The sequence below is a fragment of the Ailuropoda melanoleuca genome, chromosome 1 (genome assembly GCF_002007445.2).
Source record: "Ailuropoda melanoleuca isolate Jingjing chromosome 1, ASM200744v2, whole genome shotgun sequence".
NCBI lineage: Eukaryota > Metazoa > Chordata > Mammalia > Carnivora > Ursidae > Ailuropoda > Ailuropoda melanoleuca.
In genome coordinates, this window is record NC_048218.1 from 83,835,616 (window position 1) to 83,849,901 (window position 14,286).

Sequence of the window (14,286 nt, forward strand, 5' to 3'; positions counted from 1 at the left end):
CTGCTATTTTTAATCCAATGGCGAATCGCCGGCCCAGCTGCAGCGTCAGGCGGGGCGCTGGGGAGCGCCAGCCGCAGCGCGCCGGGGAGGGGGCGCTGGAGAGGGGCCCTGAGCCCAGATCCGGCTCGGCGGCGGGGGGCTGGGGGCGGGGGACGAGCCCCCCGGGCGCGGGAGCCGGGAGCGGGCGGGGTGCTCCCCTCGCCCCCGCCAGCGGGCTGCAGTGGGGCAGCCCCACGGTGTTTTCTACCCTAGATCGATATGTTGCGAAGGGGCAACTCCGAGGCAGCTAACACAAAGAGCAGGATTTGGGGGTTTACAAACCGCTTGCTTCTAAAACAACTGAAGATAAAAGCGGGGACTTGCCCTGCCTGGGGAAGGGTGGGACTCGATGTGCAAATCTGGATTGCACAGCGGCGGGCCCAAATCGAAATTTGCGCTGTGCACTTAGGTGTTAACCTCTCTAAGCCTTGTTCCCCACTTTTTTAACATCTAAAGCTTATTAAAAGAGAATAGAATAGGATCCAGTGAGGATGGACATATATTTTTGCAATAATACAGATTTCTTTCTTACGTATGGTGAGGAGGATCAAGATTTTTTTCGGAGCGGGGAGCAGCTTTATATTTTTCTCTTTGGAGCGTATTTTGCCTGATTCGTTCGAGGTCCCCGCGTCGAACGTTGAATAGCCTGATTTGAGCATCTTATTCATACGCACATATTTCTGTCTTGCAGGTCCAGTTCCTCAAAATAAACAATGAATGGGGGGCGGGGGAGATGAACAATTTGCGAACAGAGCTTGCCTCACAGCATACTCTCATTCTCTCCAAAAAATTCTTAAAACATAGTTTCAATTCCGCTGAGGTTCCCTAACTACACCCAGTGTAAAGGTCAGGGTACCCAGGGATTCCTGCCAATTAACGGAACGCAGTAATAGCAAAAAATAGTGAATAAAATGTTGGTTTCCGTAAGCCTCTCCCAAACAAATCAAACTATCTTTAAAATCTTTTACCCCCTCCCATTATTTCTGTTACTCTGCCTGATTCTGCAGATGTGCTGGTTTCTGCTGGGAGATGGCAAGGGTACCTGGAATTTGATGTGAAATAGAAACATGAGCCCCTCTCTTGCCCTGCTTGCCTAAATTTTCATAGCGTCAAGCAAGACTCAGGCACACTTCACGTTCAGGTTCATGGATGATGCTTGCTTGTCCAATTGCAGAGAAAAAGTTTATTCAAAGGCATTCAAATGCTGCAGTTTAAAATATTTCTAGATTAAATGCAATTTAAATCAAGACACCGTTTTTCACCCTTCAGACTGATTAAGATATGTTGAGTTGGCCTAGCGTGGGAAATAGGCCCTCCTACACATTATCGGTGGGAATAAAAACGGTAAACAATAACAATATCGACCGTAATTTTATATGCATATACTCTTTCCCCAGCAATTCCTCATCTACACATTTATGCTACAGGGAACTTCGCAGTGTGTAAGGATACTTGTCAGAGCATTGTTTGTAGTAACAAAAGACTGGGAACAGCCTAAAGATGCCTTTGTAGGAAGTGGTTAAAATACAGCCCTGTTGAGAAGAATGAAGTGATCTTTGTGTGCTGATGTGGAGCAATTTCCAAATCATATTACTACATGAAAAAAGCAAAGTGCAAATCAGTGTGCAAATGCAAGGAATGCAAGCAAGGCACTCTGGTACACCCGGAATGTCACTGGCTTTCGTCCAGTTGGTTGTACCTATGATAAATATTATACAGACACACACACACACACACACACACACACACACAGAGGCTAAATTATATATACTGTGTGTGTGTGTGTGTGTGTGTATTTGTTTGGCCTTAAGATGTCTCTAGAAGACTACGTAAGAAAGTAATGACAGTCAGGCTCTGTGGAAAGGAACACAAAGCCTGAGAGTAGAGAGGGACCTACTGCCAGTCTTTACCTTTCTGTACTATTTACACTTTTACTTTGTGCAAGTGTTGCTTTAAAAAATAATTAAAACTCAATTATACAAACACTCTAAGTTCAATAACCAGTTAACATGTTTCTAGTATATTAGACTCACATACTTACAATGTTTATACAATATTATTGCAACTGGGTAAAAATCAACATGCATTTTGACAAGACTGGAAAGACATGGAAAATTTAAATAGTTATCTTTAGAATTTGGTTATAAGATTTTGTTTCTATTTTCGGAATGTCTTCAAAGACATTATGTTTGTCTTATAATATAAACATTTATTTTTTTAAGATTTTTAAAAATTTATTTGTTCATTTGAGACAGAGAGAGAGCATGAGCAGGGGAGAGAGGCAGAGGGAGAGGGAGAAGCAGACTCCCCACTGAGCCAGGAGCGGATCTGGGGCTCCATGGGGTACTCAGTGGGGGACTAGATGAGGGACTCAATTCCAGGACCCAGAGATTATGACCTGAGCCAAAAGCGACGCTTAACCGTCTGAGCTACCCAGGCGCCCCTATAATATAAAAATTTATTGAGACACAAAGTAAGAGAAACTTCAATGAATTAAGACAATGTCTTAATCATAACATTTCAGGAAAAAAAAATCTCTTTCAATTACTGGAACTTTTTAACTTAATCTTGCCAATTCTACCTATGAATTTATAACCAGACTATTTTACTGGCAAAAGTTTCCAGTTAGGAATAACCACGCCTCGGATAAAACCTCATTGGCTCCAACACCACCACTGCTCGAAGATCATTGAACCGGACCATTTTACTAAAGGGCCAGTTTCTCCATGTAGATCTTGAGCAAAAAGCAGGATTGAAGTGATGATGGGTAAACAATTTTCAATTCCAACATAAATTCACAGCCTTACTGAAGAGATTTCAGAGGAGCTAAGATGAAGAACTAACTTTTGCCACATCAAGTGTTCAGACCGACAGATCACTACTGCTCACCAGCCTCCTCGCAGGACGTTCGCCGCGAGTCTGCCCCCCATGGCCTGGCATGCAAGGACCTCACCCTTTGATACTCCTTCAGACTTCAGTCCCACACCTACTCCCGGTAAGCTCGTTGATATCGTCACCAAGGATAAACGCACTTGTCTCCTAGCCTTGGTTGAAAGCTTTCCGCTCTCATTTCAATCTTCTCAATCCTTTCAAGCCTTTTCTGACTGCTCCAACCCTCTGGGACCCATCTTAAACACAGACAGCCCCTGTTGCCCATATCCATCACTGCATTCTGCCAAAGGACATCTTTTATAAGTTATTCAATTAGTCTGGGTTCCATATCTTTTCTCTCTATATGGATAACACACTCTTCGAAAGAATTTATTTCTCAGGATGCCTGGGTGGCTCCATCGATTAAGCGTCTGGCTTCGGCTCAGGTCATGATCCCCGCGTGCTAGGATCGAGTCTGGAGTCGGGTTCCCTGCTCAGCGGAGAGCCTGCTTCTCCCTCTGCTTGTGCTGTCTCTCTCTGACAAATAAATAAATAAAATCTTTTTTAAAAAATGAAAGAAGTTATTTCTCTTAGTATCTTTGCACATTGTGGAATATTGCTGACCCAGAAAGTTACCACTCTGATTATTTTAGGCACTCAATAAGTACCTACCAAGTGAATGACTCACATCTGTGACACTGTAATAGATATGTTTTGCAGTCAGCTTTGTGTCTTTTAGGTAAAATTCATTGTTTCACAAATGTTGTTCCCAGAACCGATGTAGGTTACATTAAAGCATGACATGAATGTTACTGTGACTAATGCCAAAAGGAGAACTGGGGAAATCTACAGAGAAAAAAAGATATCTTAATTATTTCAATTAATGGAGTACCTCTTGACCTCAGATGTCCTCCGATAGTATGCAGTGATCTAGTAAAGCCGCGTATGGTGATAGCTTGTGGTGGAGGCATATCCATAAAACGTTCCATCGTGGCCGATAGCCTCTGCCGGAAGCACTGGTTATTAAGTGTAAAACAATAGGTCACTGCTTAAGAAATGTAATACGCACTCTAATGAATCATCGAACTTTACATCAGAAACCAGGGATGTACTGTATGGTGACTAACATAATATAATAAAAAAATTTAAAATTAAAAAAAAGAAATGTAATACGTTTTCCATTTGAGAAAATTCTACATAACCATCAGAAGTCATGTGATATAAGAATATTCATTGACATGGAAAAATGTTCACTATAATGCAAACTTCAAAGACTGGTTATAAATGAGCATATACACTATTATTCTGTTTAAATACATATACACATATATACATAGTCATAGCACAGAAAAGAGATTAGATTGGAGTAGGCCATATGTTAATGGTGGTTATCTCTAAGTGAAAAAAAAATTTGTGCTTTTCTGTGTTATTTAAATGTTTTGCATTAAATATCCATTTATTTTTCTTAATAAGGGGAGATGTTAACTTTTTACACCATCACTGATTATATCAATTTCTTTTCCACCTGCCCTCTTTCTAGCCTGCTTGTCCCCTTCACCACCCATGTAAAACTTAGCAAGTTTTTGCCGTTAGGTTTATGGGCAGTGTGTGTAACTAGAAGGGAGGTTCACACTGGAATGAGCAAACTCCTTGAACAACTCTTACATCAAGATGAGCTAAGCTGTTACTGAGTTTGAGAGGAAATCTGAGATCCCTGTTCACATTTTTGGGTTCTGTGATGTGTAATACTCACCACAGTTCTTCCAGAAGCCTGACTCATAAGTTACTCATAGAGATAGGTAGGCATACTGCCTTTTAGGCCACTCTGACACAATCCCTACTCATGCTCATTTGCCATTTCCATGTGCACACAAGAAGACATGTCCTCCAGTCAGGTGTAGAAAAGCCTGTTGTAAACATGGCAAAAAAAGGAAAAATATATACATATGTATGTATATATATACATACACACACACACACACACACACACACACACAAATACACAACCCCCATGGGGCCACAGGCCACTTTTCAGGTTTCCTAATAAAGCAGGTTACCTAAATATGATACATATTGGCTCCAAAATCCAAAGAAACTCATCAAACATTGTGCCCCATCCTTTTTTTTTAATTATTTATTTGAGAGAGAGAGAGAGCATAAGTTGGGGGGGCAGAGGGAGAGGGAGAAGCAGATTCCCCACTGAGCAGGGAGCCCAACAGGGAGGGGGGCTCTATCCTAGGACCCTGAGATCATGACCTGAGCCAAAGGCAGACACTAAACCAACTGAGCCACCCAGGTGCCCCATGCCTCATTCTTAGAGATAGGGAGCTCAAGATGAAGAACTTGACCTTTATTCCCCTATATTATTAAACTCTGCTCTGGAATTTCACTGGGATGGCAGTCCCTATATTTCCCAGAATATATCACCTACCCTCTGTCACAGGACACCTGCCTCTTCCTGCTTTCCAGGTCCTGTCTGCACATTGTCACCACTCTAGGGATTAACATGATGTCCTACAGATGTTGATGGCCAAGATGAAGAGTCAGTGCACAGCAGCCCATGGACCGAATCCAGCCTGCAGTTTCTTTTGTAAGTTCTGTTGGAGCCCAAGCACAAGCACACTCATCCATTTACACACTGCCTCTGACTGCTTTTGTGCTACAGCCACAAAGTGCAACAGAAACCATACAGACCCAGGATATTCATATCGACCCCTACAGGAAAAGTTTGCCAACCCCTGGTCAAGATCCCTACGGTTATATGTTATGATCCAGAATTGGAGATTTGGTGTAACCTTAGACTTGTGCTACTTATCCTCCAGGTGATGGCAAACTTGTTTATCTGAACGGAGCAAATACTTTCACCAGACCGATAGCTACAAACCGAATGCCAAGAGATGTATTAATTTGCTTCAGTAAAGAAATCGTCTCTGGAATATCAGCCAAGTTGAAATCACCACCTTGTTAGCTTTACCACAGTTCACCATCATTCTTCATTCTAATGGGAAAAATAATAGGAAATGGGGGAAAGAGTGGGAATATGATAGCAATCACCAACTCTGTCTTCCTGGTCTTCGATACTGGCATGAATTCACTTGAAGAGCAGCTGTGTTTCGTGTTAACACTTCTGTTAGAGAACACCAGTGACATCCTCTTGGTCTTTCCTGCTATAGTAAATATTATTCCCCAGGTAAGGGAGCCATTGTGGAGATGCTACAATTTGCCAAGGTTACGTATTCCAATACTTTCAAGAACTGGCGTACTCCCCACAGGAGGAGCTTGGATCCCTCCGTGCCTACCACAAGGTGAGTGGGATCAGAAGCTCAGACATCATCTATTTCCAATAAGCCTCCCCTCTGGCAGGTAGGAGTGGCATTCCACCAGGCTATCATTTCCATCAGAGCCAGTGTCCGAGAGTCTCCGACAAGTTTGGGTAGTTCTCATTCTCCAGGGCAGTTACTGGGGCAGTGGTTGCAGGGAAGGCCGCAGGTAGGCTCGTAGCATATTTGGGAATACTGCAGCATCTTTCCTGAGGAACTCAGCCTACTCCTCAATCGAGAAGCTCTATGGTGTCAACTTACTCCTGTCTGTAACTGTGACTATTTAGCGTGGTGGCTTGATTCAGGTCTTTGCTTGCTAAACTTGGAGATGGGGAGGGTGGGCTATATCTTAGTGGAATGTCCACTGCTTGCACTCCTGGGAGCCCCACAAGAAACCATAGCCAGAGTTATCTGTGAATTAGCCATTCCCTGAGATCTATTCATCATGTTTGGACTGCTGCCTAATACCATAATGACTCCAGCTTTGCTCCTGGCAGTAAATTTCTACCACCTGAGGTCCATCTAGGACTCCTCCCGCCCCACAGAAATCAGAAAGCTCACTTTAGGGCCAACTCTTGTCAGCAGCACTCAAACCCATTGGAATGATGAGCAAATTACCTTTGAAAGATTCTGAGCCCCACTGGAGACATATCTGATAGATCAAATTCAGCATTTCTGTATCTTCAGTCCCTTCCTCTATGCTATGTCAAGGAACTTTTAACCCTTTGTCACCATCTAGCATGAACCAGCATTTGGGCAACCAATTTTGCATTAGGATCATGCCCATACTAATACATTTTATACAGAATGTCTGCTGAGTAAATCCATATTAATCTAATTGGCCTGATCCAAATTCATGTTTTGCCCACCTTGATCCTCAAAATTCATTCCCACAAACATTGCCCCATTTTATAGAATTTGCTAATTCCTATGATTCCTTTGAGTATAGCAGCTGAACTCCTTCCACTCTGATTTTGCAGTTTACTTAGGGACCATGTTGAGTTATCAATGAAAATGTTTATCAGTAGAAAACACTGCAGGGTTGGACAATGGGAAAAATGCTAATGAGCCTAAAAGGGAGTATAGCTTTCCTAGAAAAGGAAAGTGCGTTAGGGGGGAAGTTCAGAAGGATTTCAGAATTGGGGATTCTCCAAGTCTCCTACATACTCCTAGATTTCTCTGGTTCAGTCATGGGTATCCTACTCTTTTCTCATCTGTGCCATAACTTGAACATAAAATATGTGAAAAAAAAATAAGTGAGACAGCATTTTCAAAAGTTTAATTTGATTTTCAGGAATCTCATTTTACGGATGCAAGCAGAAAGCAATCATTTTATCATGGTCACATAAATACTTTGAGATTCGTCCTATTCCTTAAAGACTGTAAATACTCAAGCATGCCCATCCCTTGCATCAAATTATCCAATGTCTTTTAAAATAGAGCCCTGACATTTCCCTCTCCCTAGGGTCTAGGGCAGCCACCTTTCCCCAGAGCTACATGGCTCTGGACACACGGTCACAGATGACACAAGTGCTAACTTGGTTGATCTATTTCACCACTGAGTATTATGGGCTGCTATTTTCTATCTTGAAATTTGAATGGAAATCTAACTGCCTTCTATCCAATTTGTAACTGAAAAGCAATTCCAGTACTCCCTCATATCCTTCAGGATCTGCTGCTTGCAAACATTCTCTGAGACTGACAAAGTTTGAGTTCTTCTGTTGTAAGCAATAGAAACTAGCTCTGACCTATGTAAGCACTATGAAGGAATGTCTTGGAAGACTTATGGATAAACTTCCAATACTGAAGGATAGGCTGAACTATCAGAAACCAAACATCCAAAGTCACAGTAGCAGCCACTTATAGACTTTGTTTCCAGAGGCTGCCACCTGTTGATGTGAAAATAATTTCACCCCATCCATATGTGTCTCTACTCAAGATCCAGATTTTTGTAGTGGGAAAGGGGCCATTCTGCAAAGAAGGTATGCTGATCAGCAATACGTGCATACATACATACATATTACTATACTCATCTTGCAAAATTTGCTACAAAGATATGAAATATTTGTAAAGCACTTGGCAGACTTCTTGGAATATGCTAACCATTCTTATTATTTCTATCATTATCCACAAATCTGACTCCTTCCTTCCTCTCTGTGGGAATGACTGCAGGCTACTTTGGGGAACTGCTTTCCCCCATATATATAAGAATGTTGAGTCTACTCAACATTCATTGATCACTTCATGAACATTCATGCTTTTTACTTTTGCTCATGATGAACCCTAGTTGGAATATTCTCCTCCATTCTTTAAATGTATCTAAATCCCACTTGCCCCACATTTTTCAGAAAGCCTATCACATACATTTACTGCCTGTACCACTCATTAGCTACTAAATTATATATGTTTTTTAATCTTTTGTTTATGCACTGTCACCCTAACTAGAATGCAAGTTGCATGAGACCAGAGATCTTTGTAATATGTCTTTGTATCCCCAAGCCTAAACCTTGCTTCTACATAGAGAAGTTGTTCCAAAAAAATTTGTTTTTAAGAATGTTTATTACTGTGAAAAGATTGCTAATTGATTTCCAAAGCTGAGCTCTCCTTCTCCCTTAGAAAAATCAATCAGTTAATGGGCTCAGGGGGGAAACTAAATGTTCCAACTTTGCATCTCAGTGCAGCTAGTATGTTCTAGATATTAAGATGTAAGCAGAAGGTTATGGCTTTCTGAAGCCTGGCTTCTGGATGTAGTGGCTGAAGCTCCCGCAGCCATCTTGGAACTTGAAGTGACCCTAAGAATGGAATCCAGGTGTGACAGAGCATAAAGATGGAAAGATACTGTGTCCTTCATAGTTTCTTAGAGCCACATACTAGTTAGTCCTGGGCTACCTACTTCTGAATGGTCTTCCATAAAAGAAAAATAAAATTTTATCTTGTTTAAGTCACCCTCTTTGAAAGGCGTAGTCAGTGGGGGATGCTCTGTTACAAGTAACTAAATACACTTTCTAAATGATACAGCTCCTATTAGAAAATACAGACCAATGTTTTAAAATTCTTATCACTTAGTATATAGCACTAAGTAATTATACTTAATTAAAAGCTCCTATGATCTCCTGACTTGTACAATAGGCTGAATAACAGCCCCTTAAATATATTCAGGTCCTAATCCCTAGAATCTGTAAATATTATCTTACATGGAAAAAAAAAATGTGCTTGACATGTGTGACTAAATTAAAGATCCTGAGATGGAGAGATTATACTAGATTATCCGAGTGGGTCCTAAATGTGATCACAAATGTCCTTATAAAAGAGGGGCAGAATGAGCTTTGACATACACAGAAGAAGAAATGGCAATGTGATGACACCGGCAAAGATTGGAGTGATAGGGCTACAAGCCAGTGAATGCTGGCAGCCACCACAAGCTGGAAGACACAAGGACAAACTCTCTCCTGGAGCCTCCATAGGAGCATGGCCCTGGCAACACCTGACTTCAGCTCAGTGATACTGACTTTAGGCTTGGCTTCCAGAACTGTGAAAAAATAAATTCTGTCATTGTAAGCCACCACATTTGTGGTAATTTGTTCCAGCAGCCATAAGAAATTAATACAACTTGAGGGGCGCCTGGGTGGCACAGCGGTTAAAGCATCTGCCTTCGGCTCGGGGCGTGGTCCTGGCGTTATGGGATTGAGCCCCACATCAGGCTCCTCTGCTGTGGGCCTGCTTCTTCCTCTCCCACTCCCCCTGCTTGTGTTCCCTCTCTCGCTGGCTGTCTCTATCTCTGTCAAATAAATAAATAAAATCTTTAAAAAAAAAAAAAAAGAAAAGAAATTAATACAACTTGAATTACCTGACACAGACAATAACCAGCATACTGGAGGAATGCACAAAATAAATTGAAAGGACAGACTGGTTTGGAAAGAATCAAGGATCCAGGAAGTTTATCACTGAAAAGAAAATGACATTGTAGGCAGATGGAGCAGGGCAAGGACTTTGGGTTTCCTCCTTACAGGCAAGGGAGGGTCACTGAAAATGGTGAGTAGGAGAGTGACACATGAATCTGACCTTCAAGGAAGACGAGGCTGGTGGCTTAGGCTGCAGGGGGCACAGCTGCTGGTAGAAAGAGCCTGGAGGGGGATGTTGGAAGAAGCCATCCAGCAGGAAATGACTGAACCAGGGGGAAGCCAGGGGAAATCATGTTTTTGTGAGAGAATTTGCACACTAAAAATCAACAGGACATTGATTTGGGAGAGCGAAGGCCAGCGATCTACTCCTAGCTATAGCTATCCAGCTGTACTTCCTACCTGTATCACCAGAGAGAACTAATTAACAGCTCCAGACTGGACTGTGTCTCTTCATCTGTATTCAGAAGATTTAAAAAAAAGATACTTTCTTGGATGAAAAAAAAATATATAAGAATTGCACCTTCCCTTTCCTTCCTCTCACTTTCATTGCTTCCTGTATTTTTTTTTAACTCAGATATCTCCTAACCCTCCTAAAAGGACGCCATGACAAAAGACCACAGTGGGAGAGAGCTCCAAAGTACTGAGGAAGTCAAGATGTGCTAATGAAACTTCTGACAGATACGCATGGTGTCACTCATTATAAACTGTGTTGTATCATTTTCAGTGTCACGTTGACAGCCCCATCAAATTAAGTAGTTTGCAAGAATAGCTTAAATATATGAATATTTCTCAAGAAAAGTGTCCTATGAGGCTGTCAAGAGAAGAAGAAGGTAAAGGACAATAAAAGGATGAGGAGGAGGAGGAAAGGGGGGGAAAAAAGAGAGGGAGAGAAATAGGAAAAGAGCAGTAATGTATTGAGCTCCTGCTGCACCAGGGGCTACACGTGTTATGCCATATAATCCTTGCAAAACCCTACCTTGAATGAGTCTTACATCTTTTTTCCACCATCATAGTCCTAACAACAGAAGCAATACGAAAACACTGAGACAAAATAGGAGGTAAAGCACACAAATTATCCCAAATTCTTCCCCTCAGAACTACTGTTGTTGATAGTATGTGAACTTCACTCTAGCTATCTCTCTCTCTCTATGTCTATAGATTACAAGGTGGATGGAATGGCTAGTCAGAAATAATTTTTTAAAAATGGGAACATGTGATACCTGAAGCAAGCTTGGTTTTTCTACCTTATAAATGATCTGATTTTTCTACCTGGAAATTTCCCCTACCCCCATTTTACTTTAAAAAAATTTTTTAAGTACAATACAGTGTTGGGGCGCCTGGGTGGCACAGCGGTTAAGCGTCTGCCTTCAGCTCAGGGCGTGATCCCGGCGTTACGGGATCGAGCCCCACGTCAGGCTCCTCTGCTATGAGCCCGCTTCTTCCTCTCCCACTCCCCCTGCTTGTGTTCCCTCTCTCGCTGGCTGTCTCTATCTCTGTCAAATAAATAAATAAAATCTTTAAAAAAAAAAAAAAAAAAAAGTACAATACAGTGTTATCAACTACAGTCACCATGTTATACATTAGATCCTCAGTCTTTATTCATCTTATAGCTGAGAGTGCCCTTTTTCCAACCTCTCCCCATTTCCCTCATCTTTAAGCCCTAAATGCTATCACTGAATCAGGATATTTTTTAGCATCTATTTTTCCATTGTTTCCTAGAACACAGTAGGTCCTTTTTATCACTGGCTTAGGTTCTTCCTTTATTTCTTAGAAATTTCCCTTCTTGGGGCACCTGGGTGCCTCAGTTAAACATCTTGATTTTGGCTGGGGTCATGATCTTGGGGTCATGGGATCGGGTCCCGCTCTGGGCTCTGCACTCAGCGCAGTCTGCTTGAGATTCTCTCCTTCTCCCTCTGCCCCTCTGCTCGTGCTCTCTCTCTAAATAAAATCTAAAAAGAAAGAAAAGAAAAGAAAAGAAAAGAAAAGAAAAGAAAAGAAAAGAAAGAAGGAAGGAAGGAAGGAAGGAAGGAAGGAAGGAAGGAAGGAAGGAAGGAAGGAAAAAGAAAGAAAGAAAGAGAAAGAAAGAGAAAGGAAGGAAGGAAGGAAGGAAGGAAGGAAGGAAGGAAGGAAGGAAGGAAGGAAGGAAGGAAATATTCCTTCTTACATCTCCATCTCAGGGATTTCAGTGCTTGCTCCTACTTCACATTTCATCTTCAACATGATTTGGACTGGCAATAGGGGGCAGAGGCCAAAGCAAGGGAAATCCAAAGCTCACAGTAAAAAAAAATCAAGCACACAAGAAAAAGCGTGATTAGTGACGACAGATGCAACAACCAATACACAAAGACATACCTGCATGACTTCAGGTACTTGAATTCTCAGACTATAAAATAGCTCTGGTTATCATGTTCAAAGAAATGGAAGACAGATTTTTAAATACTGGCAGGGAACATAGGACTACTTTCTGAAGAAATGTGTTTTGTTGGCATTAATCATCTTTTATTGCAATTCAATGAGGACATCAAACAATTTAGTAAACAGTGTCAAATGCCAACATCTGGAATGCTGAGCAAAGGTATAAGGTCTGTGCTGAGTGGGAAAGAATATGCTGAGAATTACAGTGTCTAAAGAAGCTGTCACAAAATCGTACCATCAGGCTGACAACAGATTTGAAGTTGAGAAAATTGATGCCCTCTTATGAGGCCTATGGGAGTGTGAATTGGTCCAACATGAACAGGAAGGCAACTTTGGAACATGTACCAAAAACCTGAAAACATATTCTTTGGCTAAAATTTCCCTTCTGGGAGTTTATTCTAAAGAACCAATTAAGAATGCATGGAAAGAAGACGCCTAGGTGGCGCAGTGACTCTGCTCAGGTCATGATCTAGGGGTCATGAGATCGAGCCCCAAGTCAGAGTGCAGAGCCTGCTTAGGATTCTTTCCCTCTGCCCCTCCCCACCACACCCTTGCCCTGCTCATGCTCTCTCTAAAAAAAAAAAAGAAAAAAAAAAGGAAAAATTTAATCATGATATTAGAAACAACATAGATGCCCCAAAACAGATGGTTAAATAAGTTATGCACATCCAAGGGAAAGGAGGAGACTGGACACTTAGGGACAGATATGCTAAACGAAAGTCACTGAGTCCTGTCACTTCCCCTCTGAGACCGGTGTGCTTCTATTTATTTATTTTTAATTCCTTTCAAAAATCTGGTACGACTTTTATTTGATGCAACCTCAGGCTACTTACTTTAAACTTTCTGGGCCTCAGTTCTCTTATTTAAGAGAGAATAGTCAAATCTACACTGCAACATTATTGTAAGAAATAAATCGGATTAAATAGACAAAGTACTTAATTAGTGTTTGCTATGTATTGGACTCAGTAAGGGGTAGCTACTTCTAATTCATTAAAAAAGAGATGTGAAAAACAGTAACATAGCATCGCAAGAAGTTGGAGGGGGAAAATAATTCCTCCACCTTATGTCAACCATTTTATCTTTTTTCACTTCATTTTTAGGTTTTGTTCACATTTGCAATTATGGTGGACATACACTTATTTTTTTATACATTATTTTTAAAACTTTTAAAATCGAAAGTAATAATAAAGTTGTATAATAAAATAGTATAAAGAACACTCATATACTCTTCACCCAGATTATCCATAATCCTTATACTTCATTTGCTTGAATTTGTTCTTATTCCTATGTATATACAAGGGTGTATAAGTGAGTGAAATACGTACACGTACATACACACACATATGGATACACAGATATGCACATATATCGCATTAGTCCACAAGGACTGCCTGGGGGACTGAAACAACAGAAAATTATTTTCTCAGAACTCAGAAGGCCCCCAGTCCAAGATCAAGGTGTCAGCAGGGTTGGTTTCTCCTGAGGCCTCCCTCCTTGGCTTGTAGATGGCCATTTCCCTGCACCTTCCCGTGATCTTCCCTCTGTACATGTGTGTGCTCTAATCTACTCCTCTTAGAAGACCAGTCATGTTGGATTAGGGCCTCCCCAGTGACCTCATTTTAACTTAATTACCTCTTTAAAGACCCTACCTTCAAATATAGTCACAGTCTGAGGTACGGGGAGTTAGGACTTCAACATGTGAGTTGTGGGGAAGACACAATTCAGCCCGTAACACACAA

General features: G+C 41.4%; 1 long non-coding RNA gene and 1 other non-coding gene across 2 annotated transcripts; both read right to left on the reverse strand.

The window, feature by feature from the left end:
- Window positions 1-2,579: 2,579 nt before the first annotated feature.
- Window positions 2,580-2,726, reverse strand: LOC117795630. The gene has a single exon (XR_004619702.1). It is a non-coding gene; the product is annotated as a U4 spliceosomal RNA (small nuclear RNA).
- A 220-nt stretch (window positions 2,727-2,946) lies between these two features.
- Window positions 2,947-5,393, reverse strand: LOC109488886. The gene is made up of 3 exons (XR_002141739.2): window positions 4,664-5,393; window positions 3,803-3,926; window positions 2,947-3,447 (listed from the first exon to the last, which is right to left on the reverse strand). It is a non-coding gene; the product is annotated as an uncharacterized LOC109488886 (long non-coding RNA).
- Window positions 5,394-14,286: the final 8,893 nt, after the last annotated feature.